The sequence below is a fragment of the Canis lupus genome, chromosome 1, assembly GCF_011100685.1.
Source record: "Canis lupus familiaris isolate Mischka breed German Shepherd chromosome 1, alternate assembly UU_Cfam_GSD_1.0, whole genome shotgun sequence".
Taxonomy (NCBI): Eukaryota; Metazoa; Chordata; class Mammalia; order Carnivora; family Canidae; genus Canis; species Canis lupus.
The window spans coordinates 86,556,663-86,583,418 of NC_049222.1; the positions used below are offsets into that span (position 1 = coordinate 86,556,663).

At 40.9% G+C, this 26,756-nt stretch overlaps 1 long non-coding RNA gene and 1 other non-coding gene across 2 annotated transcripts in view; both read left to right on the forward strand.

Annotated features, from left to right (window-relative positions):
* Nucleotides 1–26,756, forward strand: part of LOC106559439 — a 66,971-nt gene that overhangs the window by 14,352 nt on the left and 25,863 nt on the right. Inside the window, exon 3 of the long non-coding RNA XR_005354183.1 lies at nucleotides 11,605–11,792. This is a non-coding gene — a long non-coding RNA (uncharacterized LOC106559439). The remainder of the gene's footprint in view (nucleotides 1–11,604; nucleotides 11,793–26,756) is intronic.
* On the forward strand, nucleotides 6,280–6,381 carry LOC119869857. The gene has a single exon (XR_005354857.1). It is a non-coding gene; the product is annotated as a U6 spliceosomal RNA (small nuclear RNA).

Sequence of the window (26,756 nt, forward strand, 5' to 3'; positions counted from 1 at the left end):
GGAACCCAACACGGGTCTCAATTGTACGATGCTGAGATCATGACCTGAGCCAAAATCAAGAGTTGGATGCTTAACTGATTATGCCACCCAGATGTCCCTGTCAAAGCATTTTTTTTTTAAGATTTTATTTATTCAGGACACCTGGGTGGCTCAGCGGTTGAGCATCTGCCTTTGGCTTGGGGCATGATCTCAGAATCCGGGATCGAGTCCCACATCGGGCTCCTTGCATGGAGCCTGCTTCTCCCTCTGCCTGTGTCTCTGTCTCTCTCTCATTGTCACTCATAAATAAATAAAATATTTTTTAAAAATAATAAAAAAAATTTTTTTTAAGATTTTATTTATTCACGAGAGACACAGAGAGAGGCAGAGACACAGACAGAGCAGGCTCCATGCAGGGAGCCCGATGTGGGACTTGATCCTGGGACTCCAGGATCATGCCCTGATACAAAGACAGACAACCGCTAAGCCACCCAGGCATCCCAGCATTTTTTTATGACAGCTGTTTTTATTTTTTTTTTAAGATTTATTTATTTATTCATGAGAGGCACAGACAGAGAAAGGCAGAGACACAGGCAGAGGGAGAAGCAGGCTTCATGCAGGCAGCCCAATGCGGGACCCAATCCCAGGACTCCAGGATCACACCCTGGGCCAAAGGCAGGCGCTAAACCACCGAGCTACCAGGGATCCCCTGATAGCTGTTTTTAAATCCTTGTCAGGTAATTCCAACATCTTATAATCTTGTTATGGTGTCTATTGATTATCTCTTCTCATTTAAGTTAAAATTTTTTTGGTTGTTGATATAAGTGATTTTCAATTGTATCTTGGACTTTTTTTTTTTTTTTTTAGATTTATTTGTTTTAGAGAGAGAACATGAGTAGGAGGAGCAGAGGGAGAGAGAATCTCAAGCAAACTCTGAGCTCAGCACAGAGCCCAGCTTGGGGCTTGATCTCAAACCCTGAGATCACAACCTGAACCAAAACCAAGAGTTGGTTGCTCAACCAATTGTACCACCCAGGTGCCCCGTATCTTGGACATTTTACTATTATGTTATGAGATTCTAGCTCATCTTCTGTTTTTAGCAAGTGTCCTATGATACTACAGGAGTGGAGGAAAGGTGGTGATGCTTTTACTACTACCAAGTGGTGTGGAAATTCAGCTTCCCCACTTGGCCTCCATTGAAACTTGAGATGGGAAGCAGAAGAGCATCTCACTGTTGCTGAGTGGAGATGGGAGTGCAGGATCCCCACTATGCCTCTGCCAACACTGCAGAGGGTTAGGAAGCTTAGTTACCACTGGAATGTGATTAAAAAAAAAAAAAAAAAAAAAAAGTCCTAGCCTCCCACTCAGCCCTCTCTGATACCACCTTGCCAGGGAGGGGGGGCCTTATTACCACTGACTGGGTGGAGATGAAATTCCAGCTTCCCTCATGGCCTTTACTAACAACCTGTGGCAGAGGTTGGGGTAATCTCATTATTACCAGGTGTGGATAACAGTTCTGACTCCCCAGATGGACTTCTTGACACTATCTAGATGGGGGGGGGCAGAGAAGTACCTTGATAAATTTGGGCATGGGCAAAAGTCTAGGCTTTGTGTTCACATTTTTTTCCCATGGTATTTGGCTGGAGTAGAGCAGTTATTGTCTCAAAGTTACCTGTTTTGCCAGGCTGCCCTTTCTTTGTCCCGTAGCTAGAGAAAGCTGAATTGTCTTGGGTTTTTTGTTGTTGTTGTTGTTTTTTGTCTGTGTCTATTGGCTTCCCTAGTACCCAGTTTAGGCTACATGAATCAAACAGGAAAACCCTTGTCACCATGCTTCCTGGGTCTTGAGATCCATCCGTAGCAGGCCTAGCTTCTCTAACCTGTTAAAATCTTCTTTATATGCAATGTCCAGGGCCTTTAGGTGTATGTAGATGGAGGAGTAGGGAGATGTGTGTCTACTCCATTTTGTCCCAGAACTGGAAACTCAATTTCAGATACCCATGGTTTTGTTCTCACTGCCATGGTATCACAAGGCAATGGTTCCACAAAGAAAAATGAACAATCAAGCCCATATACTTTTTATTACTAACACTCACCACCTCTACATTTCAGTCCAAGTAAATGGATGTAAAGGGTTTTAGCTCCACACCGACACAACATAGCTTTCCCTTCCAGCATCAGTGCAGCAGTGGGCAAATAAGACAATTCTGGTCCTGGAAATCTAAATTTCCTGGGTGTTAGGTTATTTGCCTCTGGCTTGGAGAGTGAAGCCTACTAGCTATGCTTCTTCGAGGAACATACCTGCCATTCTCTGTCATGGAGGCTTCACCTGCTTTCATGGCATTTTAGAGCTTACTGGATGGACTCTTTATCTCTTGCTGATAAATTCTGCATTGGGTTAGGAGAAGGAACCATCACTTTTGTATATTTCAAATGTACTCTCTAAAAACCAACATAAGCACTTCAAGGCTTTAAATCCTTTCTGCTGGCACGCATTTCAAATAGCAATTGGAGCTGCCACTTAAGGAAGTGCAGTTTGTGCATTGCACAAAAGCACCCAACCAATGGGACAAAAAGGAGCTAAGATTCAGCCCAGGCTCTGCTTGCCAAATCATGTACCCACAAGGCCGCATCACCCAGAGGGGGTGCCTTTTTCAAATTTGCACAAAGGCTCCCTATAAGCAATCAGCTGGGCTCTGAATCTAACAATAGCAGTATTGCAGCATCTCAAAAGAAATACTCTCTTGTATTCTATAAACTCATTATAGTTGAATATTCAATTGATACTCATACATAATTTATATCATCACTTCAAAATCATTTATTTTCAGATTTTCAAGCCTATTAAAATGAGCTTTGAATCATCTGAAATGGAACACACTGCAAGTTTTGGCCAAGGTCAAATTGGCTTTTTAAAAGGATTTTCCATCATGATCCCCCTAGGCCTGCACCTTCCCATTAGTAAGGATTGTTAATTATCAGGTGCTGTGCAGATAAGTTAGGCTTCTTGACATACACAATTATGTCACCCTTAGGTGTGAACAAAACTTTCTTCTGCTGCCCTACTGTGTGACAGATCAGTATGTCCATTCAGGCAATTCAAACTTCCTGCCATCTTGGAATGACCACATCACTGATCAAATCTGGATAGTGAAGGTTACAACAGGTCACCAAGGAGTTGTGAGAAAGGGCCCATTATTCATCTCCACAGTTAGCTAGTGGCCACTTAGTGGATACATCTCTGTTCAAAATAAAAGCTTTAAAAAAAAAAGAATAAGTAAAAGCTTTAATTTCCTTGAATCAAATAGCTTTATTATTTTTTTAAATAAGACCTGAAATCTGATTTTTAAACTTTTTTTTTTAATTTTTATTTATTTATGATAGTCACAGAGAGAGAGAGAGAGAGGCAGAGACACAGGCAGAGGGAGAAGCAGGCTCCATGCACCGGGAGCCTGACGTGGGATTCGATCCTGGGTCTCCAGGATCGCGCCCTGGGCCAAAGGCAGGCGCCAAACCGCTGCGCCACCCAGGGATCCTCAAATAACTTTATAAAGTAAAACATTGGTCCTAGTCTTGCTATAAACCAAGTCATGATTTAAGTATATAAACATTTGACTCACATCAAGACGAATAACAAGAGAGCACCAAAGCATACTGTGATTTCTTCCTTTTTTTAAAAATTGCAGTATAATTACCATACAGTGTTATATTAGTTTCAGGTATATAATATAGTGATTCGGCAATTCTACATGTTATGCAGTGTTTATCACAATAAGTATATTCTTAATTTGCTTCACCTATTTCACCCATCCTCCCCTCTGACCTCCCCTCTGGTGACCACCAGTTTGTTCTTTGTAATTACAACTCTGGGTTTTTTGTTCGTTTCTTTTTATCTTTGTTTTGTTTCTTAAATTCCACATATGAGTGAAATCATATGGTATTTGTCTTTCTCTGACTGACTTAATTCATGTAGCATTATACCCTCTAGATGCATCCATGTTGTTGCAAATGGCAAGATATCTTTTTTTTTTAAGATTTTATTTATTTATTCATGAGAGACACAGAGAGAGAAAGAGAGAGAGACAGACAGAGACACAGGCAGAGGGAGAAGCAGGCTCCATGCAGGGAGCCCGATGCGAGACTTGATCCCGGGTCTCCAGGATCCTGCCCTGGGCTGAAGGCGGCGCTAAACCGCTAATCCACCCAGGCTGCCCTCTTTCTTTTTTATGGCTGAGTACTATTCCATTTTTTCTACGTACTACATCTTCTTTATCTATTCATTAATCGAACACTTGGATTACTTCCATACTTTGGCTATTGTAAATAATCCTGCAATAAACATAAGGATGCATATGTCTTTTCAAATCAGTGTTTTTGTATTCTTTGGGTAAATATACAGTAGTGGAATTATTGGATCATAGGGTAGTTGTGTTTTTAATTTTTTTGAGGAACCTCCATGCTGTTTTCCACATGGCTACAGTTTGCATTCTCACCAACAGTGCATGAGGGTTCCTTTTTCTCTACATCCTTGTTAATTGTTGTTGTTTCTTGTGTTTTTTTATTTTAGCCATTTTGACAGATGTGAGGTGATATTGTGCTTTGATTTACACTTCCCTGATAATGAGTGATCTTGAGCATATCTTCATGTGTCTGTTGGCCATATCTATGTCTTTGGCAAAATGTTTATTCAGGTTCTCTGCCCACTTTTTCATCAGATTGGTTTCTGTGTGTGTGTTGAGCTGTATAAGTTCTTTATATATTTTGGATATTAACCTCTTCTCAGATATATAACTTGCAAGTATCTTCTCCCATTCAGTAGGTTTTCTTTTGGTTTTGCTGATTGTTTCCTTTGCTGTGCAGAAGCTTTTTTCTGTTAAGTAATCTCCACACCCAATGTGGGGCTCGAACTCATGACCCTGAAATTAAGAATAGCATGCTCCACCAACTGAGCCATCCAGGCACTCCTGTGCAATAGTTTCTTATTTTTATTTTTTTACAGCTTTTCATTTTTTTACACTACTTTTTAAAAATTTGTATTTTAATTCCAGTATAGTTAACATACAATGTTATATTAGTTTCAGGTGTACAATATACTGATTCAGCACTTTCATACAATACCCAGTGCTCATCACAAGTGCACTTCTTAGTCCCCATCACCTATTTCACTCATCCCCCACCCCCCTTTGGTAACAGTTTGTTCTCAACAGTTAAGAGTGTTTTTTAGGGGCAGCCCGGGTGGCTCAGCGGTTTAGAGCCGCCTTCAGCCCAGGGCGTGACGGGCTCTCAGCCTGCTTCTCCCTCTGCCTGTGTCTCTGTCTCTCTCTCTCTCATCTTTCTGTGTATTCTCATGAATAAATAAATAAAATCTCTAAAAAATAAATAAAATATTTTTTAAAAATAGTGTTTATTAGCTTCTCTTTGTTTCTCTCTCTCTCTCTCTTGTTTTCCTCTGCTTGTTTTATTTCTTTAATTCTACATAAGAGTGAAATCATATGGTATTTGTCTTTCTCTGACTCATTTCACTTAGCATTATACTTTCTAGCTCCATCCATCTTGTTCCAAATTGGAAACTTTATTTTAATGTCCCAATAATTTATTTTTGCCTTTGTTTCCATTGTTTTGGGAGATATATCTAGAAAAATATTACTATGGCCAATGTCAGAGAAATTACTGCCTGTGCTCTCTTTCAGGATTTTTATGATTTTAGGTCTCACCTTGAAACCCTTTTGAGTTTATTTTTGTGTATGGTATAAGAAAGTGATCCAGTTTCAGTATTTTGCATGCTCATCCCTGTTTCTTAATTACCGTTTATTTCTTAGCTTCACCAAATATTAATATTTTAGAAAATATTAATATCTTCTCTCAACTCTGTTGCATCACAGGGTCCATGTCTACTGGATGAGGAGTTTTAGCTAGCTAAAATATTCTAATTTGTATATATCCCAAGTATGGTTTCATGAATAATGTCCTCTGAGTTCCATTTTTTTTCTTTTAAACATTTATTGTAATTTTCCTAATACATTTGTAACTTTTTCATCCTCCATGTGGAAATTGATTTCACATCTACTAAGCTCTCCTTTTTCAAAGGTACTCCTTTCTAGCAGCAAAGACAATAATTCTATAAATAGTCACACCCTTTTTGCAAAACATTATTATGCCACAAAGACTTTCTGAAAATCCACTGTAAAGAAAAGTAAAATCAATATTGGAGAGCTGCTGTAAGTTTTCATACTTAAGAGTGAAAAGAACAAATTCTTATTATCTTCCCATATAATGTGTCCCATTGTATAAAAGTGTAATGTGGTACTCACTTCATCAGCACATATAAAGAAATTGGAATGATACAGAGATTAGCATGGCCCCTGGACAAGGATGACACACAAATTTGTAGAGTTCCATATTTTTGTACACTATAAAATAGTTCATTCTTGCCTGCTTATTTCATGTTTGGTCTGGAAAAGACTTTGCCAAAATATTAAAAAAACATTCTTTTTGCTAAAGGAAAAAGTATAATGTGTAACATTGTACAAGAATTGGTATTTTGAAAAATAAATTAGGAGTACCTGGGTGGCTCAGTCAGTTAAGAGTCTGGACTCCTGGGATTCCTGGGTGGCTCAGTGGTTTGAAGCCTGCCTTTGGCCCAGGGCAAGATCCTGGAGCCCCAGGGTCAAGTCCCACGTCAGGCTCCCTGCATGGAGCCTGCTTCTCCCTCTGCCTGTGTCTCTGCCTCTCTCTGTCTCTCTGTGTCTCTCATGAATAAATAAATAAAATCTTAAAAAAAAAAAGTCTGACTCCTGATTTTGGCTCAGGTCATGATCTCAGGGTCTTGAGATCAAGCTCTGCATCAGGCTATATGCTGAGTGTGGAGTCTGCTTAAGATTCTCTCTGCCCAAAAAAAAAAGAAAAAAAGAAAAAAAAAAAAGATTCTCTCTGCCCCTCCCAATGCCCCAGGCCCCCACTCACGTTCTCTCTCTCTAAAGAAAAAAAAAATAGATTAAATCACAGAGTTTAGCTAATATGACTGCCTAAAATATTTATCATAGTGGCAGTCCTGGTGGTGCAGTGGTTTAGCGCTGCCTGCAGCCCAGGGTGTGATCCTGGAGACCTGGGATCGAGTCCCACATTGGGCTCCCTGCATGGAGCCAGCTTCTCCCTCTGCCTGTGTCTCTGCCTCTCTCTCAATCTCTCTCTCTCTATGAATGAATAAATAAATAATTTAAAAAAAATAAAAGAAAATATTTATCATAAGTTTACATTTTGCTATATGAATGGATTTCTACTACCAAAGTATTTAGTTTTGAAATCTTTGGTTTGGAAATATTCTTCCAATGTGAATGATGAAAACAAAACAAAACACATTAAAAGACCTGTATGCTGGTCCTCATTCTGCCATTTGCTATGAGATCTTCACTAAGATACTTTCTCTGGACCTTTGTTTCCACATCTGAAAAGTGAAGAACCTAAATTAGATGCCCTGTGGCTTATAGTCTATAACTCTATGTCAAATAGTTCTTGAACTATTCTTCAGAAGTCTCAAATTGTTAGAAGAACCAGTCATTTATGATTTACATATGAAGGAATTGATATTCAAATAACCTAAACAACTTGCCCAAAGTCAGCAAGCTAAACCATGGACCAGCAGATCCCTCACCCAGGTCTTTCTGATACTAAAGTTCATGCTTTTAGGTCTTCCTCCAATGTAATTCTCCCCTTTGAGAAGTCCCAGAAGGGAAGAACCTCTGGTTTCCATAATTTTAGCATGAAATCTATACCCTATAGAAAAGCCTGCTTGGAGAAAGTACTGGACTGCTTAAGCATTGGCCCCTATACCTTGTCCTTCAATTAACTGAGACAGGGTTGGGCAGCCCGGGTGACTCAGCGGTTTAGTGCCGCCTTCAGCCTGCCGTGTGACCCTGGAGACCTGGAATCGAGTCCCATGTCGGGCTCCCTGCATGGAGCCTTCCTCTCCCTTTGTGTGTGTGTGTCTCGTGGATAAATAAATAAAATCTTAAAAAAATAAAAAATAAAAAAATAAACTGAGACAGTGTTTTTCACACTATGGTCCGTGGACCAGAAGCATAAAAAATGCCACAAACCTGCCCAAAATGTGAATTCTCAGGCCACACCCTATACATCAGAGACTGAATCAGAAACTCTTAGAATGGAACCCAGCAATCTGTGTTTTAACAAGCCCTCCCACTGATTCTATTACACACTACAGTTTCGGGAAAAGCATGCAAGAACTCTGAGCTCCAGCTGCCAGCTCTAAAATCCTAGGGTCCTCCTGTGACCTAACTCTTGAATTAACAGGGGGATAGATCATATTCATACCCCTAATTTTAAGAACTGATACCCAATAAAGTGAAGGAGAAGGCAGATGAGGTAGATGAAGAAAACAGCCTTTCATCTATCCTCCAATTAGCCAGAGTAGCAATTGTTGTGATGATATGTGGCAGTGATGCCTGACATCCCAAATTAGAACAACTTTTTTGGAGTCACTCTGAATGCAACTAGCTCTTTGGGAATTTAAAAATGTATTAGGCGACTTGGAACTCGGCTCAAAGAAAGAATCAATTAAAAATATGCATTCTGTTTCTTTAGCCCTGCTTTAAGTCATTCAGGAGACAGTTTCTGGGAATGGAGTCTGATAGATCTGTTTTGCAAACTGGAACAAAGTAATATCTCACTTCCCAGGAGTTAAGCTCCCTTCCCCCTCTCCCCCAGGAGATGACATATATTTCAGAATCCATTTCAACCAGAGATGACATAACCAGCCTTCCAGGTAGCTTCAGGAACTCATGTTTCCCCAGCTTAGCAATGACTCAGCGGATGGCAAGGGAGTATGAATGGCCTTAAGCAGCCTACTGGCGCCAGGGGTCATATTTTCATTATTTATTAAACATTTTTCTGGCCCATCGCCTAAGTCCCTATAACTTTGTTCTTACATAGCACACAACTTGGGTCAGAAATCTCTTCATTAGGTCTAGTCCTGAGGTTAGAAAAGATGCCATTTCTCCCTTGTGCAATTGAAGCTACTCATCAATCATCATAAAGCCTGCCAAATGAGAGTTGACTGAAGGAGTGCACAAGCTTAAATTTGGTTTGTAAAGAGCAGTAATGGGGTGCCTGGGTGGCTTTGGTTGAGTGTCTGACTCTTGGTTTCAGCTCAGCTCATGATCTCAGGGTGGTTGTGAGATCCAGCCCCAGTTGGGCTCCGTGCTGAGCATGGAGCTTGCTTAAGATTCTCTCTCCCTGGGATCCCTGGGTGGTGCAGCGGTTTGGCGCCTGCCTTTGGCCCAGGGCGCGATCCTGGAGACCCGGGATCGAATCCCACATCGGGCTTCCGGTGCATGGAGCCTGCTTCTCCCTCTGCCTATGTCTCTGCCTCTCTCTCTCTCTCTCTCTCTCTGTGTGACTATCCTAAAAAAATAAATAAAAAAAAAATTGTAAAAAAAGATTCTCTCTCCCTCTCCCTCTCCATCTGTCCCTCCCCCTTTGCACTCTCTGTCTCTCGAATAATAAATATTTGTGTGTGAGAGAGCATGAACAAGGAGGAGAGGAAAAAGCAGACCCCCCACTGAGCCGGGAGCCCCATAGGAGGTTCAATCCCAGGACCTTGGGATCATGACCTGAGCTGAACCTGAAGGCAGATTCTTTTTTTTTTGAAGGCAGATTCTTAACCAACTGAGCCATCCAGGTGCTCCTTTAAAAAAAAAAAAAATGGTGATGGTTGCAAACCATCTTGAATACACAGTCTTATCCATTTCTGTTATGATGGGGGAGGAAGCAAATATGTTCGAAGCACTTATTATGTCCTGAGTGCTTTGTGCACAGTTGTCTCATTGAATCCTCACAGCAACCTTGTAGGTTGGAGTTGTTAGTACCATTTTGTAGGTAAGCAAGCTGAGGCTGAGATTCCTGAAATGGCATAGCTAATAAATGGCAGGGTCAGGAGTGGGACACGGTTCTTAATCTCCCACTTTCCTTATTGTCTGAAACTGGATTTATTTATTTTCATTTTTTTAAGATTTATATTTATTTATTCACAAGCAACACCGAGAGAGAGAGGCAGAGACATAGGGAGGGAGAAGCAGGCTCTATGCAGAGAGCCTGATGTGGAACTCAGTCCCAGGATTCCAGGATCATGCCCTGGGCCGAAGGCTGACGCTCAACCACTGAGCCACCCAGGCATCCTGAAACTGGATTTAATACATGGACAAAATGTCTCCTCAGAACTGGGGCTGAGAGTATGGCCTTGAAACAGGCTGATGTTCAAGAATCATAGACTCTACCTTGAAATAACAGAGACAAAAAAAAAAGATAGAAATAACAGAGACAACTGATTTGGGCAGATAAAGGGAGAAATAAGTAAACTCATACTTCATTACTTTTTGGAGAAAGAGAGCATATATGTAGGAGGTGGGGGAGTAGAAGGCAGAGAGAGGGAAAGAGAAAATCTTTTTCTTTTTAAAGATTTTATTTATTTATTCATGAGAGACACAGAGAGAGGCAGAGACACAGGCAGAGGGAGAAGCAGGCTCCATGCAGAGAATCTGACGTAGTACTCAATCCCAGGTCTCCAGGATCATGCCCCCAGCTGAAGGCAGCACTAAACCACTGAGCCACCCGGGCTGCCCGAGAGAGAGAATCTTAAGCAAACTCCACACCCAGCACAGAGCCCACCATAGGGCTCCATCTCATGACCCTAATCATGATCATGACTTGAGCCGAAATCAAGAGTCAGATGCTTAACTGACTGAACCACCCAGATGCCCCTAAACTCATACTGATTTGTTCTATCAAATATTTAAGACCATAATAAAATAAACACTCATGGTTATTTTATAACCCAGTTCTGTGTCTCATTTCTGGACTATATCTTGGACCCACAAATAGCCATTGTCCTGAATTTTTTGTTTAGCTTTGCTTTTCTTTATGGTTTTACTACATGCCTTTGTATATGTATGTACAAAATATATTGTTAACTTTGTTTTTAAATTTTTATGTAAGGTATTATACTGAAAGTATCCTGCAGTATGCTTTTTTAATTTAACATTATGCTCCTGGATTTATCCATTTTGTCACATAGAGCTGTAATTCATTCATTTTCTTTGCTGTATTGTATCCCATCATATAAACATACCACGATCTACTGCCCATTCTGTCAATGGACATGTGGATTGTTTTTCCAGTTTTTGATCATCACAGTGCTACCGTGAACATTCTTATACATGTCTCTGGATCACATATATGTTTCTCTAGGTACATACTACCTAGAAGTAAATTGCTCAGTTTTAGGGTATGCACATGTTCACCTTGATAGGACAATGTCAAATTGTTTACCAAAGAGTTTGGACCTCTTTACTGCTACCAGCAATAGTTAAGCATTTGTATATCCCAATATTTAATACTGTCATGCTTTTTCATTTCATTTGCTAGTCTGGTGGGTGGAAAATGATAGCCTATAGTTTTAATTTGTAGTTTCTTCATAATTACTTTGGTTGAACATCTTTCCATAGTTTTATTGGCTTTTCTGATTTCCTCATGTATGAAATATATACTAAATCATATCCTTGGCTCACAAATCCTCTCTTTATTTTTATTCTTTCAATTCTCCTATGTCCACAGTGTGGATGAGGAATTGCAGATACAATGAGAAGTAGGAAAGCAAATGAGGAGGAATGGGGCATAATGTGTTTCCCAAGAAGAGGAGATACCGCGTTTGAAAGCCCAGAAGTCCGTGAGAATGTGGTGTGTTCGAGAAACCAACAGAATCCCACACAACACAGTGATGAAAGGCAAGCTTTGACCTTAAGGTGAGAGAGTTATGAAACTGAAGCATGTTTCAAGACTGGCCACCCAGTAGTAATTTCCAAGTAGATATCCAGACACTGGTTATATGACTATGGAATACCTTAGCCACATAAGGATATAAAACAATTGAGAGAGTGAGTGGAAATGCAGGAATGATCTGTGGAGGTGATTTTTTAAAAAAGATTTTATTTATTTGTGAGAGAGAGAGAGAGAGAGAGAGAGAGAGAGGCAGAGGCAGAAGCAGGCTCCATGCAGGGAGCCTGACATGGGACTCGATCCCAGGTCTCCAGGATCACACCCTAGGCTGAAGGCGGCACTAACTGCTGAGCCACTCAGGCTGCCCCTGATTTTTTTGAAGGGAGAACTGTTTCCCTCAACCCCTCCAAGGGCAAAGGGTGCTACCCTTTCACCTCAAGATTGGAGAAAAGGACTTCATTTGGACCAGCAAGAGAATTTGATATGTATCCTGAGGGACATGGCATCAGAGGACATGGTAGATGATATCAAGTCACGCTTCAAAAAGTACACAGGTGAAATGACTGTAGTTGCCCACAGTTACACACTAGGAGATAAGCCAGAAGTGGGAACAGCTTGACTTCTATATTTGGTGTGACATCTTTCCATAATACTGGCCAGAGAAAAAATACTTGAATCCTCTCCTCACCTCTCTTTCCTTTCTTCAACCCCCTTGTGGAATCAGAGAATGAGCACAATTCAGGGGGTGGAGGAGGTGGAAGTACCACATGGGAGAAAAAGAGAAAGTACCATGACCTAGTCCCTTCCTTCACAAACAGCCGGCCTACATTGAGCTTCAGCCAGAGGATGAGCACAATTTCATTTTAAATTGAATTTGATGTTTTCCATCTTATATGGAACTAGATATTTTGAAATATTGAACTGAGAATGTGTTTGACATTGGAAGTGACCATAATATTTTTTATTACCCAGTAGGAAACCAAAAAGTCATTGAAGCTGCTGGCATCTTCATCCAAGTGTGAAAGAAGAGAGATAGTCACAGGAAAGGTTAAAGGAACAGTGGGAGACAAATATTAAGTTGTTTCCTAATAAAGCTCTATGAGTTCTGATTTTCAAAATCAATGTAATTAGAGAGCAGCAAGAGAAGAGATTGTAGAAAAGGTGTCCAGATGAATGAGTCACAAGGGGATTTGGGGCTCAAGGCCCTTGAAAGCCATTGAAGAGTTCTACATAGGGGAATTTTGTGATCAACATTGTGCTTACAAAAAAGTCTCTAGTTCAGGGTATATGATGATTTGAAGGACAGTAGAGGCAGGGGTTGCCCAGAGGAGGCCCTCATTAAGGTGAAATGTGATAGTGGCTGAGTCCAGATTAGTGGCAGTGAGGATAAAAGAAATGGAAGGTTGTGAGAGAAGTGATAAACTTGCTGGTAATTGATGATGGAGCTCATGTGGGAAGCGAAGGCTGGTTCATATATTTCTGATTTGAGCTGCTAAGTAGTCAGCAGTGTCCTTTCCAGAGATGAGTTATTCTTTTGATCCCTTAATATTCTTGGGAGATACATGGAGTAGACAGTAGCATCTGTGTATCTTACTGCTGTGGTGACTAATGCTCAAGAAAGCCAATTAATTTGAAGTCCACACAACTCATTACATGCTGGGAGCTTCTACTTCAATGCTTCTGTGCTTGAATTAAGTTCCCTTTGATTCTACTTAGGCACAAATGCCCAACCATGGGTGGAGTTAAGTGTGTAATTGAAAAGAAAGCACCTGGCTGGCTCAGTCAAAAGGCTGTACAACTCTTGATCTCAGAGCAATGAGTTTGGGCCCCATGTTGGGTATAAGGATTATTTTTAAAAAGACAGAGAGAGAAAGATACTTAAAAAAAACAAAACAAAACAAACAAAAAAAACAATAGAGGAAGAGAGAAATAAACTGGGTCATAATATAGTCCTCAAGCTTAAAATACTTATGCATTCAATAATTTCAGCAAATGATAATTATGCTTCTTAGAATCATGGAAACATTCCATGAAAACCCTGGATTTCAATACCATTGAAAAAACTCTGAACTGGCCTAGGGAAATTTTTGCCTCTCTCTCAGCCACAGGATTCTAGCATTTATATTTTAGAGCAGTGTTTCTCAATCCTTAATGTGCATATGAATCACATGGAGATCTCGTTAAAATGCCAATTCTGCTTCAGTAGGTTTGGGGTGGGGCTCAAGATTCTGCATTTTTGACTGGCTCCCAGGGTATGTCCAGGCTTTTAGTCCAAGTTTTGGCAAAGCAAGGTTTGAGATGAGCCCAGAACTTATCAGAGTAGATGGGGGGCACTGAGAAAGCTCAAAGGGAAAGGACCCAAAGGAATCCCAGAAATGTAATAATGTTGGGGATAAACAGACTACACTTTGCAAAATGGCAAGGCAGACACATTTTCCCAGGCCCCTTTCTATTTTCCAAGCTCCCTTCCTCATTCAGCACCTTGCCTATGATGTAGTCCCTTTCTGCTGATGAACTAACTAATCCTTGTCTAGGGTCAGACTGGAAAGCAAGTTTTCCTCTTACCCTCCTGCCTACTCTGCCCAGAAGGCAGCATTTGCAACTGCACTTTCAAATTTCAAGATCCAAAAGAATAAAAATTTTAAATGTGGAACAACAGACAATACATGTTGAATATACAACATAGACAAATCCTGGAAAAGAGGAGAGACTCTGTGCATTCACGTGGCTTTCCTATAGGGAACATTTCATCCTGCTTGATTCCTGGTGCTCCTTAAAAATCAATCTTTAAGGGGATCCCTGGATGGCTCAGTGGTTTGGCACCTGCCTTCGGCCCAGGGCATGATCCTGGAGACCAGTCTCCCTGTATGGAGCCTGCTTCTCCCTCTGCCTGTGTCTCTGCATCCCTCTTTCTCTCTCTGTGTGTGTGTGTTTCATGAATAAATAAAATCTTTAAAAAAAAATCAATCTTTAAGACACGCCAAATATTAAAAAGAATCGTATTTCTCTCCGAGGGATCTCTGATGGCATTTTTGCCTGTGATCTCCCCAGAGTGATGTGGGGTGTGAGTGAGTTGAGGGATAATCCTGGAGATGGATGGGACAAGATAGAATTGTTCTGATTAACCTTGCTGAGTTTAGAGCCTGCAGGGGATGTCAGGCTCTTGCTTTTGCCATTTACAACCTCTGTGACCTTGGGCAAGGCCTTTCACATTTGCAGTTTCAGTTTTTTTCACATGTAAAATGAAACATTGGGACAAAATGCTCTTTCTGGCTCTAAAAACTTTGTTTCTGAATTTGTTTCAAGTGAACTTGGAAAGGAGGAAATTTTTAAGCTGCCAGATTTTACAGTGGCTGATCATCAAAATCACTTTGGAGAGCTTTAAAAATACATAGATAGGGCAGCCCTGGTGGCGCAGCGGTTTAGCGCAGCCTTCAGCCCAGGGCCTGATCCTGGAGTCCTGGGATCGAGTCCCACGTCAGGCTCCCTGCGTGGAGCCTGCCTTTCTGTGTGTGTGTGTGTGTCTCATGAATAAGTAAATAAAACCTTTACAAAATACAAAAAATAGATAGATAGGTCTCCTTTTACCCTGTTCTGGTCGCTTGTGGATGAGGCTTTGGAAACTATTTTCATAAAGTTCTCCAGGTAGATACTGTCCATCCGATAAATTTGGGAATCGCTAAGCCAAGCCACAAGAGGGCGCCTGGGAAATACCAATTGCCATCTCAGGTGTTTAAAACCATTTTGAATATTAAAGTAGAAATGAAAAAAAAGAGAGAAATGAAATGGATTTATCGTTTCCATATCTAATTTGCCTCATAATGAGATAAATTTATAATTGAAGGCATCTTTGGCTCTTTGATATTTGGGGTTTAACTCTCTTCTGCAGAGCTAAAGCTATATTGATGTAATATGTATTGTTAAATAATAAAAATTCAACAGAATACGTGTGAAAGGTCTAATTGGCTTCATTAAGGGATTCAGGAATGAGGCAGCATCCTGTCTAGCGAGTAGTATTTTCATAGAAGGAGGGCGGGGCAAGAAAGTTGTGAGCAAAAGAAAAGGACTATTTGGGGCAAGCTGGCTTTCCCTTAGGGAAAAAGCAAGGGGTCTTATGCAGATGACCTTGTCTTCAGGGTATGGGGAGGGCCCTTGTGGCACTCACTGGCTGGCACTGACTCACTGACTACAGTTAGACTACATTTCTGGGGAAGTTTGAAATTAAATAAACTTGACAGTAGGCTAAGGAGAAGGGTAGGGGCCTAAGGAAACCATTAGGGGAAGGTGAGAGATGTTTGGAAAACAAAGATTGCTCTCTTATGTAGGTAAGTGTTTTAGGTAAAGAGGAATCTCTGTTAATAGCTGTCTTCTGGGGACCCCTGGGTGGCTCAGTGGTAGAGCGTCTGCCTTAGGCTCAGGTTGTGATCCCCAGGGTCGTGGGATCGAGTCCCACATAGGGCTCTCTGTAGTGAGCCTGCTTCTCTCTCTGTGTCTCTCATGAATAAATAAATAAAATCTTAAAAAATAAATAGCTGTCTTCTTGATTTAGGCAAGCAGTTGAGACGGGAGTAAAGAGTTTCTCCTAAATCTGCTGGGTTTTGATTACTTTTAATTCAAAATAATGTTCCTGCTAAAGTGGCCCTTCTTCGGGTGGCCTGCTCTGGGCCCCTAAAATCTAAAGCTTTTGGAAAAAATTTTAGTGTATAATTAGCATCTAATATATGTCAGTGATTCATGTTGCTGTGTTATCATCATCATTCTCTTGTCTTGGCAGGATTTTATCACTCAATTACGCAGTCCTAATCCCAGGTTCCACCCTCGTCTTCCCTGTTTCTCAGATACTGCGTCCAACTGGTAACACTTATTCTTCTCTTGAATCTACTCCTCCTCATCGCCACAGATGGATCCTTCATTTAATCACTCGTTATTTTACTTCCAGACCTCCACAATGTCTTCCTGAAAGTCAACCTCCCTCTAGGAGCTACTGTTTTATTTTTTTTTTAATTTTTATTTATTTATGATAGTCACACACACAGAGAGAGAGAGAGGCAGAGACACAGGCAGAGGGAGAAGCAGGCTCCATGCACCAGGAGCCCGACGTGGGATTCGATCCCTGGTCTCCAGGATCGCGCCCTGGGCCAAAGGCAGGCGCCAAACCGCTGCGCCACCCAGGGATCCCGGAGCTACTGTTTTAAAATACAAATCCGATTATGTCTTGGATGAACAAAATCACGGCAATGGCTGTATTTGGCTCCTCTCAAAGGGAGTCAAAAAGTATTTTGTTTGTGTGTACAACGAGAAAGAGAATGATAAAGAAAATGGGACAAAATGTTAACAATAGACAAGTTTGGGCACCTGGATGGCTCAGTCAGTTAAGCACCTAACTTTGGCTAAGGTCATGATGTCAGGGTCCTTGGAGTCTGCTTGTCCCTTTGCCCCTTCCTCAGCAGGTGCATACACTCTCTTTTGCAAATAAATAAGTAAAAAATCATTTTTTTAAAGATTTTATTTATTCATGAGAGACACACACAGAGAGAGAGAGAGAAAGAGAGGCAAAGACACAGGCAGAGGGAGAAGCAGGCTCCATGAAGGGAGCCTGACATGGGACTCGATCTCGGGTCTCCAGGATCCTGCACCGGGCTGAAGGCGGCGCTAAACCGCTGAGCCACCCGGACTGCCCAATAAGTAAAAAATCTTAAAAAAAATATATATATATAGAGAGAGAGAGACAAATCTGGATAAACGGTACACAAGTGTTTTATGTACTCTTTTTTATTGTTGCAACTTTTTGTAAGTTTGAAATGATTGTCAAAACAAAACACTTCCCTGGCTTACCTATTTCTTCAGACTCATCTCCTATTTTTCTTCCTTGATGTTTAAGCTTCAGCCATAATACATAATCATACTTCTTTACTTTTGTGCTTGAGTTTTCACTAATTTGGAATGCTGTGATCTTTACCACTTGTCAACATGGAAAATTCCTATTTATACCTCAGTACCCAGCATATACCCTCCTATATGAAGTCTATGTTTTTTGACAGATTTAATCATATCATTCCTTGGGCTGACCATGTTTCTCATTTTGACTCCTGTGCCCTTTTCTCACATAGTACAATTAGTCTGTTTCTTATACTAAACTCAGAGATCTTGAAGAACACAGTCCCCCAAGTCCTGCATTAGGGCCATTATTGCACCCTAGAGTCTAAGATCCCAATTTCTGTCTTCCTGCACTCCTAGGTATATTTGTATTTGCCAGGCCATGCTGGTTCCTCACCTTTTGCCATTTGCAATGGCCACAATGACATTGAATTTGCTGCTGCTTCCTGTTGCTTCCACCTGAAGCTTGGCTCCTGGCCACTCTCCCCCGATTTTTTTTAAAGCTTTTTCCACATTTGGAGGAAGAGAGCCATTCCTGATAGCTGAAATCCAATGATCATCATTGTCTTATAGACCTCCTCCAACCCCAAGGATCTTCTTCCTTTACTCTATTTTTAAAGACTATTTATTTATGTGAACAAGCATGAGAAATGGGGAGGGAAAGACACTCCCCAGCCCCAAGAGCAGGAAGCCTGATATGGCGCTTGATTCCAGGACCCTGAGATCATGACCTAAGCAGAAGGCAGATGCTTAACCAACTGAGCCACACAGGCACCCCCTCCCCTTCCCTTACTCTAATTTTGTGTTTAGGAGCCAGTTAGTTTACCTCTTAGGAGGCTTAGTTTTCTCATCTATTACACTTTAGGGATGCTCCATGTTGGGCCTCCTGCTCTGTGGAGAGTCGGCTTCTCTCTCTCCCTCTGCCTGCTGCTCCCCCCTGCTTGTGCTCTCTCTCTCTGTCAAATACATACATACATACAATCCTAAAAAAAAAAAAAAAAAGAAAAGAAAAAAGAAAAAGATACACTTTAGTTCGATATCCTTAATAAGAGGTAGAAAAATATTTTTTCACTACTCTTCTAGGTTCTTAGCTGAGACCCTCAAAGAGGAGTAAATATGTCATCCTAAAATATGCCTCTTCAGCTGTTTATGTTTAAGAAACAGCAGACACAAGACAAATTCTGAAAACAAGAAGAAGTTACTCTTTTGTAAGGGATATTTACATTTATATGGGACATTGCCCTTTGTGAGGGTGTCTCCCTCTATACCAGGGAGAGGAGGACTACAATTCTGGAAACTTTCATCAATAGAGAACACATCATTTAAATCTGCATGACAACCCTACCCTTGTTTACAATGCTTTTCCTGGTGACCTCCCATAAATGGCTTCCTACCTCCTACATTTTTCTTTTGTCTTTCGCTGAAGATGCTATTTAAGGTTGGGGGGCAAGGGCAGGTCTTAGCTAAGAACTTAGAAGGGTGGAGGGAAAATTATTTTTCCTCCCCAGCACTCCCTTGTAACAAAAGGCAGATTAACAAGAGAAAAACAAATGGAAGTGTAATATATATACCTCCTGAATACATGCAGAGACCAGGAAGACTGAGTAACTCCCCAAAATAGCCAAGCCACCACCTTAAATACTATCATTAGCTAATGACAAAAGAACAATGTTTGGGTAGGTCAGGGAAACTAATTATGAAAAGTTACCAGGAAAAGCACAAGTAAACAAAGGGTAGGCTTGTTATGAAGATTTCAATCAGACCTTTTCCATTGATAAGTTCCTAGGGATTTGGATACTTTCTTCTCTTCCTAATATGGAGAGGAAGACACCCTTATAAATGGAGATTTTCCTTATAAATGTAAATGTCCCTCAAAAAAGGGCAGCTTCTACTCCTACATCTGTGGCTTCTCAAAACTAATCAGCCTAAAATAATCTTTTTGCCAAAGAGGCATATTTTGGGAGTAGCATATTTTGCTCCCCTTCTGTTACATTTTATTTTCTCTTCCTTTTGCTTTGGCTTCCTGTTAAGACAGGTCATTGCATTGAATCCTTTGTGCTGATTTGTCAAAGTTCATCAAATGTTAATAAAACTAACAAGTCATTTCTTGAGAGTTATTTAAGTCAAAGACCAGTATGCCCCACTGGTGGGTGTATATCTCTTTGGATTCTTATGTTTTCATTCTGTGGAGATTTTAGGGTAGGGCAAGTTTAGCACTGTGTGTAGTAATAAATGACCTTTCTGAAAGTTCCAAGTTCTCATTGATTGTTTTTACTGCCATTTAAGACTATATGTTTTCTGGCTAAAAAAAATGAAGGGATCCCTTGAAGAAGAAAAATTATTGGCGGTAAAACATATTCACCTTAAAATGCCACTTTCAAAGAAGACATCAACTCCATTTTGACCTCAGTCTGTACTTTCTAATTGATTAAGTTCTTTCCAGCTTATCTCTTAACTCCAGCAAAAGACTCTGAGGGCAAAGCATCCTGTGATGGGAACTGAAACTACCTAGTCAAGCAACAAAAATGGCCCTGAGCCAGCAAGACCCTGCATGATTGACCCCAAGACAAAGATCCACCTGATCTTTACTGCCCACCTGCACATACCCACTCACCTGTGTCCCACATTTTCCTTATATAAACCTAGAAGCATTTTCAGCACTTTAGAGACCATCTTTGAGATGCTGGCTCACTGTCTTCCTGGTGTTGGCCTGACTAAAATTCCTTTCTTATTTCACCACCATTGTCTCTCTGCCTTTACATTTTGTCAGTAGCAAGTGGCTGAACCCTCTCTGTTTCGGCCCCCGGAGTCAGGTGATCTTGCATTCTTGTGTCCCAGTTACAATTTGAGGGGACTGAGTATTTCCTACAGTGATGAACTAGGTCACATGCTTAAAATTTGCTTGTTGGTAACATAAGAAGTGTGAGTCTGGAATGGATGCTTCATAATAGCAGGGATCTGGTCTTTCTTAGTACTCCATGCCAGTGCCTCAGAGGATGCCTGGCCCTACTAGGAGCTCCACACATGTTTGGTGAAAGCATAAATGAATGAGGTCAATAAGCCTGTTTGGGGAAATGTCAGAGCTCTAAAAACCTAAATATATTGAAGCAAGTGAAAAAAGGAACCCTGAAGAGACAGGTTCTTTGAAGTCCCAAATTTGTCATCAGGATACCACTTGGTACTGCTGCCTGAAATGTAATCAACATGTTCAGCTGCACCTAGTCAAGGCCGTTATGTATTGGATATTGTCCAGATGTTTCTGGAATTGAAAGTTTTAACAGTACTTTCTGGTTGCTTTGTTTTTGTGTTGTTATTTTTTTTAAAGATTTTATTTATATATTCATGTGAGACAGAGAGAGAGAGAGGCAGAGACACAGGCAGAGAAAGAAGCAGGCTCCATGCAGGGAGCCCGATAATGGGACTTGATCCTGGGACCCCAGGATCATGCCGTGGGCCAAAGGCAGGCGGGAAACAGCTGAGCCACCCAGGCTTCCAGGTCCCTTTGTTTTTGCTGCATACTGTAGTTTTGTGAGCTCAGGGTTTTCTGGAGCTGTTTTGCCATCATAAAGGGCTAAGTTACTGACAGCTGTTCCCTTTCTCATCTGCTCTTTATCAACATAGTACAGCTTCCTATACCCAACAGTGATGGGGAAATGATACAGTTGACATTATTACATGTAAGTAACCCAGAGTTATCCTGTATTAATCTTCCGGGTCATATGCTCTAACTGTATTCGTATTTTAAATGAATTGCAGTTTTGAGGGTTTTTTTTTTTTTTTTAGAAATCCATTTTATTTTCTTGTTGAGTTCCTGTTAATCTGCGTATCTCCAATGTTCTGAAGATTGCTTTTTTTTTTTTTTTTTTTTTGCTGCTCTTCCAGTCTGGGGAATTGACAAATGACAATTTTGAGGCCATAGGGGAGAGACAGGCCTTAAGATGTACTGTATAAATCATCAAAAATGTGATGTACTATACCTTCTTGGCATAAACTGGAAATTTAAAAAAAAAAAATAGTGCTGCAAATAGAATTGCTTCCTTTGGGCTTAAACCGGATTGGCAGCAACACAGATTCTGCTGTGCGCTGAAGTCATTTTCTACTTTGGCACTACTCAGTCCACGGGGAATGGTGGAGTCATGATTTAGCAGCAAGATTCTGGGAGCAGGCCAGCATCTACATCTGTTCTGAACTGTAAGTGGACTGGAAAAATGCTTGAAAAAAAGCCAGAGGAGGGAGGTGAAGGAGAACACAAACCCTTTAACCTCAAAAAGGCTACAAAAACGATTTGATCAATTACAAGGAGATTGGATTTAAAGAAAAGTTTTTATGGAAATAAAATCTATACAATTTTTCTTTGTCTTCATCCATTAAGTTCCTGTCTTGTGATACAAGAATCATAACACATAATAATATAAGAAAATCTTATTAGGAAGGACTAATGCATCATTTACCTTACTTGGGATGAGTCTTAACAATTGAAGCACAATGTATTGGTAATACCCCTTAGACATTTGGTGTGCTTTTTAGTGAATTGCATAATGGATTTCTTTTCTCCAAATGTATGACTATACCATCTTGTAAGAATTGGGTTTTCGTTTTGTTTCATTTTGTTCATTGTTGGTTTTTTGTTTCTTTTACATCAAGAGGTATGACATCAATTGAATGTCGTGAATGCCATGAGTGGGCAAGAGTGTGGCTGGTTTACTGGAAAGGTTCAAATTTCAACTCCATCATTTCCTGGCTGTGTGACTTCAGGCAAGTTGCTCTCTAGCACTTAGCTTTTTTACCTTTAGAATAGTATTATGTAATTCATAGGGTTGTTATGAAGATTAGGGGAGTCCATGTGCATATGGAAAGCACGGGATAAATGTTAGTCTGCTTTCTCTCTATTCTCTGTGAGTGCCCTTTTCTTCTGTCTTGTTGCCCTGCACACTTACAAATCCAGAGTCTTGATTTCCAGAGAAGGTATTTGATTGGAGTCAATGAATCAAACTTGGCTCGTCTAAAGTTGAAAGTATTTTTTTTCACTAGCCAAAAGTGGCTAGAAAAACAGAGAAAACAGGCTACATAGAAGAGACACAACAGAAAGGGAGATTCGAAGCTTATTTGGAGCAATCACAATGGATTTGGCAAAGAAGCTGCAACAAAGATCAAGTGGGTTATTTAGCCAAAATGCCAGATTCTTTTTGGAAAGACTTTCCGAAGTGACAGTCAAATTTCAATAAGAAGCAAATAAACGATTCAAAACAATAGAAATCATAGAAATAATTTCCACATGATTTAGGAAAACATTTTTTTTTGTTTGTTTCTCAGGAAAGCACATTACATTTTCTAATTAATTATTGGCATAGGGATCCCTGGGTGGCGCAGCAGTTTGGCGCCTGCCTTTGGCCCAGGGCGCGATCCTGGAGACTCAGGATCGAATCCCACATCGGGCTCCCGGTGCATGGAGCCTGCTTCTCCCTCTGCCTATGTCTCTGCCTCTCTCTCTCTCTCTCACTGTGTGCCTATCATAAATTTAAAAAAAAAATTTTTTTTTAATTATTGGCATATATAAAGAAAATAAAATGGCTCTTAGGGGTCCCAAGGCTATACTCAACCTCTTTGACTCATAGTTGCCTTATGTAACATGAAAGGACTGAAATTGGTTCTTTCTAAGGTCCCTTCACAAATCTAAGATTTTATTTTATTTTTTAAGATTTTATTTTAAAAAATTCTAAGATTTTGTGCTTGTTAAGCTAATAACAAAATTATTTTTACACTTTCTATATTTTTAAAAGATTATTTATTTATTTATTTATTTATTTATTTATTTATTTATTCTTGAGAGACAGAGAGAGAAAGAGGCACGGACACACCCTAGGAAATAGGTTCTACTATTATTATTAATTTACAGGTAAGGAAACTGACACCAAATTTAAGTAATTTTTCCAATATTATCCTGTTACCAAATGAGAGAGTTCAGATTTAACTAGAACTCTCTGATTCTGTCTCAAGCTTTTAACCCAAACCTGCATTGCTCCCTATTATATAGTAAACGCGCTGTTTATTTATTTATTTATTTATTTTAATTTTTATTTATGGTAGTCACACAGAGAGAGAGAGAGAGGCAGAGACACAGGCAGAGGGAGAAGCAGGCTGTTTAATAACAATGGGTTAGGGATCCCTGGGTGGCGCAGCGGTTTGGCACCTGCCTTTGGCCCAGGGCGTGATTCTGGAGACCCAAGATCGAATCCCACGTCAGGCTCCCGGTGCATGGAGCCTGCTTCTCCCTCTGTCTGTGTCTCTGCCTCTCTCTCTCTCTCTCTCTCTCACTGTGTGCCTATCATAAATAAATTAAATTAAAAAAAAAAAAATAACAATGGCCTAAAAAGGCAGCCCGGGTGGCTCAGCGGTTTAGCGCCGCCTTCAGCCCAGGGCGTGATCCTGGAGACCCGGAATCGAGTCCCACATCAGGCTCCCTGCATGGAACCTGCTCTCCCTCTGCCTGTGTCTCTGCCTCTTTCTCTCATGAATAAATAAAGTCTTTAAAAACAAGCAAACATTCTCTTAAATAAATGGTATAGTGAATAATTATACGTACTAGAATGGGGAAATCCAGAGCTCCCTCTACTCCACTGTCATATGGAATTCTTTCTGCTTCCTGACAGCTAAACTCAAGTGAGTTCCCTCCTTGGTAAGTGACAGATAAGAAACTACACTAGGTGGAGTTGTCACAAAAAAGAAACTTTACTTGCAGAAAAGAAGGAGATCACAGGGGAAAACTTCCAAAGCCATGGCTCACAGAGTGAGGATGAGCGGATTTATTTTATTTAGGGTTAAGATAAATGTTCAGAAAGGAGAGTTTTGTCATTGCGGGTAAAGGCCAGCACAGGGTTGTGCAGGGGTACTTGGGACAGATGCCTATACATGTATCCTATATTGTGTGAATGAGGCGTGTGTTCCTCCTTGGGCAAAGATTTTAATATTACAGCTGAGGACACCCCATGGTCCATCTGTGCAGATGTGATTCAGTGGTCAAGCTCACACTGGCCCAAGCTGCCTGGAGCTCTTCCTGTTGTTTGCCTCCAAAAGATAAGGTTCATCAGTTTCACATTCCTGTGAAGGAGGAGGGGGGATTCCAGTGGGAGTCTTGTTGAGGACAGTTTCAACCTCATTCACCCTTTGGGGTCACGGTTTCACAGTCACAGGGCTCAGAGCCCACCTCTTCACCAGTTGAGATGCCCAGGTCCTCAGTTCACGGCCTGCCTTTTTTTGCACATCATCCACTTAGTTTCTCAGCCCTGAACTGGCTAAGGGCATGGCAGGAAATGCCAGCTGGCATGGCACAACACTGCCTTGAGAGAGGACTAATTTTGCCTGGCCTTGCAGAACTTGCTTGCCTTTTTTTCAGCTGTGTCTGCACCAATATGGCTGAATTTACAAGAGCCAAGAGGATGTTTCACCATCTGCCTGTTAGTGCGGAATTGGTCTTTCTGCTCCTCCAACAGGGTTTTGGAAGGCTTGGTGGCTCTGGGCCAGCCCACTGAGGCGGTCCTCCTTGGATTGCGTGCCACAGAAGGAAAGGAAACTCTGCTGAGCTCCAGAGCCAAGGATGACAAATGGCCTGCATGCATCTGCAACAGCAAGTGTGATCTGAACACAACTGCAACACTGTTGCAAACTGTCTCCTAAATTCATGTCATTATCACATTTGGACAGTCAATTGAGAAAGGCCTACATTAAAAAATAGAAAGAAAGGAAGAAAAGAAAGAAGGAAGACAGAAAAGAAACTTTAAAAAAGATTTTTATTTTTAAGTAATCTCCACATTTAACGTGGGGCTCAAACTTACAACCCTGAGATCAAGAGTCTCATGCTCTGTGGACTGAGCCAGCCAATTGCCCCAGAATTTTCTTCTTAACTACAAGAGCACTACATGTTTATTGTAGAAAATTTAGGGGCGCCTGGGTGGCTCAGCGGTTGAGCATCTGCCTTGAGCTCAGGGCATGATCCTGGAGTCCCGGGATCGAGTCCCACATCGGGCTCCCTGCATGGAGCCTGCTTCTCCTCTGTCTGTGTCTCTGCTTCTCTCTCTGTGTCTCTCATGAATAAATAAATAAAATCTTTAAAAAAAAGAAAGAAAGAAAATTTAGAAAGCACACAAAAGGGCAGCCCGGGTGGCTCAGCTGTTTAGGGCCACCTTCAGCCTAGGGCATGATCCTGGAGTCCTGGGATTGAGTTCTGCGTCGGGCTCCCTGCATGGAGCTTGCTTCTCCCTCTGCCTGTGTCTCTGCCTCTCTCTCTGTGTCTCACATGAATGAATAAATAAAAATCTTTAATAAAAAAAGAGAAAGCACACAAAAATATAGAGAAGAAAATAAATGCCATGTATGTGATTACCATTCCAGGGGCATCTTCAGGACACTTTTGTTATATATTCTTTACAACTTTAAAAACATGAGTAGGGATTTTACATGTATTTTTATATGCTTTTTTTCTTAAAATATATCATAAATAATCTTGTATACCAGTAGACCTTCTTTATTTTTTTTTAATTTTTAAAAGATTTTATTTATTTATTCATAGAGACACAGAGAGAGAGGGGCAGAGACACAGGCAGAGGGAGAAGCAGGCTCCATGCACCGGGAGCCCGACATGGGATTCGATCCCGGGTCTCCAGGGTCGCGCCGTGGGCCAAAGGCAGGCGCTAAACCACTGCGCCACCCAGGGATCCCCCATGATACCATCTTTTTTTTTTTTTTTTTTTTTAATTTTTTTTTTTTTTTTTGTGATAGTCACAGAGAGAGAGAGAGAGAGAGAGAGAGAGAGAGAGGCAGAGACACAGGCAGAGGGAGAAGCAGGCTCCATGCACCGGGAGCCCGATATGGGATTCGATCCCGGGTCTCCAGGATTGCGCCCTGGGCCAAAGGCAGGCGCCAAACCACTGCGCCACCCAGGGATCCCCCATGATACCATCTTAAACTTTCTTTTTGCAGATGATAATACTCATCCCAGAGCAGATAATTCTTATATATGTTTGTTGTTTGTTTTAAGAAAAAAAAAATAGTCATCTTGCTTTCTGCAGTTATGATAAAAAATATTTCTGGGGCAGCCCTGGTGGCTCAGCGGTTTA